Here is a 2,530-nt window from a genome sequence, read left to right on the forward strand (position 1 = left end):
ACGGGGTGGGAGAGGTGGGGGTTGGCATACAGTAGGCGCTCAATTAAGGCACACCTTTATGATCCCGACCATGGCCCGCGGCCGCAGAACCTGCCGGCTCTGCACAGCAGGGAGGACATCCAAAGACGCTCCTTCACCCGCGCGCGGCCCTGCCAGGGCGCAATACGGGAGGGTGTTCAGAGCAGGGAAGGGAGAGATCAGATCTGAACCCGGATCCAGCTCCTCCGAAACCTGAGTCGCTCAATCCTCAGCTACATCGCCTAGTGTAGACAAAGCAAGTGGAATTCTTTGCAGAGTATACCTTGAGCCGGGAATCCTCACAGAAGGTTGGAGCTGGAGCATCTTCTCCAAACTGGAGGTCGAGCCAGGCCTAGGAGACGAGGGGGAGGTGCGGACGACCCACCGCAGGGAAGAAGGTGAAACTGGCGAGCTCCGGGGAAGGAGTGTCCTCCCCAACCACACCCTCCCACAGGACCCTGAGCCTGGGAAAGGCCGGGGATGAGATTAGGGTCGCAGCCACACCCCTGAGCGGCGCCCAGGACACTCTGTAGCCACGTGTCTACACTGGCGCTCCGAACTGAGTTGACCCAAAGCCTCTTCACCACTTCCCGCGGGGGGCTTTTCCCCAGCGGTCCCCCAGCACTCACACAGCCGGTTTTCTCAGAACCCGGTCTCCAAGACCGCCTGGATTCAAATCCTGCCGCCGCCCTCAACCGCTGGGAGCCCCGGGCCGGGGCCTCACCGTCTTCCCAGCCTCACCTGCAGAATGGCAGGTCCCGAGGGTTACATGCTCTCATCACCATGAAGCCTTAAAACGGTGCCTGGCACATGGCAATCACGCAATAAACGTCCGCCAAAATGACGTCAACCAGGATTCTCCCTGGAAGGCAACCTGTTCTGATACCGCCCTTCAACGTGGGCTAATCCCTTTGGCTCCTTTTTTTAATGTGGTTAGCACATTTTATTGACATTTTTTTTTCCCATAAAGACCAAGTCCGCATGTCCTCTTAAAAATATTTTAAGAGATTATGTTTTGCTCCCACCTGCTTTGAGGAATGACTTCGTCCTTCCTGGTCGAGTGGGGTGAAAACATTGAAATGCGAACCAGGATAATAAGAACGTCTTTCCTCTTCTGTTTCCTAAAAAAGGAGGAGAGGGAATTAAAAATTCAGAGGCTGGATTTTAAAGACCTTCATGCTAAGTGTTTCTTATCAACTTCCTTTTTTTTTTTTTTTTTTTGGTCCTCATATAAACAACAGTAATGAGTTTTTCTTTCTCCTTGACTCAAGAAAAAGAAAACAAAATGACACATAGACTTCTCCAAAGCAAGGCAGCTGAATTTCCTACAAAGACTTGTAACTGATAGGATACATTCCTTAAAGAAAATGAGAATGTTTTGAACAGAAAAAAAAGTTTCTGCAGTACTTTTATTTGAAGCCCACAAATAAAAACAGCATGTCCCCAAGGAAACAAAGTAGAATTTGGAGTCGCAGCTAAAATGGCTCTACCCTAATCCTCTCTTACCCAGTACTCTGGGGCTTGTTTACAGGAAGCCCCTGCCCACCAGAAGTTTTCTGCTCGTTTTCAACCGTGTTTTTTGCATCATCAACTCGGGCATATGGAAACAAATTAAGCATTCGGCTTAAAAAAAATTACAAAGTAAACGAAGAGAACGCTGCTGACCTGTTCCTTTCTACCTTCTTCAGGATGGGTAGAGGCATGAAGAAATGCAGGCTCCCCTCCCCCTCCGGGCCGCGCTTCCCGGCTGGGTGGAAACTGTCTCATTACCACATTTTCAACAAGCAGACCAGTTTCCTCCTTTAATCAAAGTTACTTTGTGGTTGTTTGGCAATCTGCGCATGCCATGTTTTTATAGCTATAGAAAATGCCTATTTATTTATTTTGAGATGACTATGACCATATGAGAAACCTAAGTCAGCCTCTTACAGCCAGAGATTTCTAAGAGCTCTGAAAAGCCCGGCCTTTAAACATTTTAATAGAGGCTCTCTGATCCTTTGTAAGTGGAAGTGTAAATTGGTACAGTCCTTTTGTAAACAACTCAATGAGACAAGTCAAGGACCTTACAAATGTTCATACGTTTGGATGCAGCAATAACACTCCTGGAATCAATCCTAAGGAAACAACCCTCACGTAGGAAAAGGTGTTAGGAATAAAAATCTTCGTGGTAACAAGATTTACTGCGAAGTTACCAGAGGGGAAGAGAAATACACACTCACTCTCCATACATGTGTGGAGGCACACAAATAAAGGGATGGTTAGTCATCCAAGTTATGTATCCCCACACGATTGCACACAGCCATTTTAAAATTAGAAAGTTTTGAAAAATAGGCCATTGGGAAATAAGCAAATAAAAAAACCCGAGATACAAAGTTGTATTTTTAATGAACTCTAATTTCTTCTATTAGTAAGAGAAAAAAGATTGTAATATACATACAAATATTAAAATTGGTTTTCTTATCAGAAAAAAATTTTAGTATGGACAATATTATATGAAACCAAAAAAACTTAA

General features: G+C 45.8%; 1 long non-coding RNA gene across 1 annotated transcript; it reads right to left on the reverse strand.

Annotated features, from left to right (window-relative positions):
- Positions 1-264: 264 nt before the first annotated feature.
- LOC141585713 (uncharacterized) lies at positions 265-1,662 on the reverse strand. Its single transcript, XR_012519375.1, has 3 exons — positions 1,525-1,662; positions 1,044-1,139; positions 265-759 (listed from the first exon to the last, which is right to left on the reverse strand). It is a non-coding gene; the product is annotated as an uncharacterized LOC141585713 (long non-coding RNA).
- Between the last annotated feature and the right edge of the window lie 868 nt (positions 1,663-2,530).

Source organism: Saimiri boliviensis, chromosome 9 (genome assembly GCF_048565385.1).
Source record: "Saimiri boliviensis isolate mSaiBol1 chromosome 9, mSaiBol1.pri, whole genome shotgun sequence".
Taxonomy (NCBI): Eukaryota; Metazoa; Chordata; class Mammalia; order Primates; family Cebidae; genus Saimiri; species Saimiri boliviensis.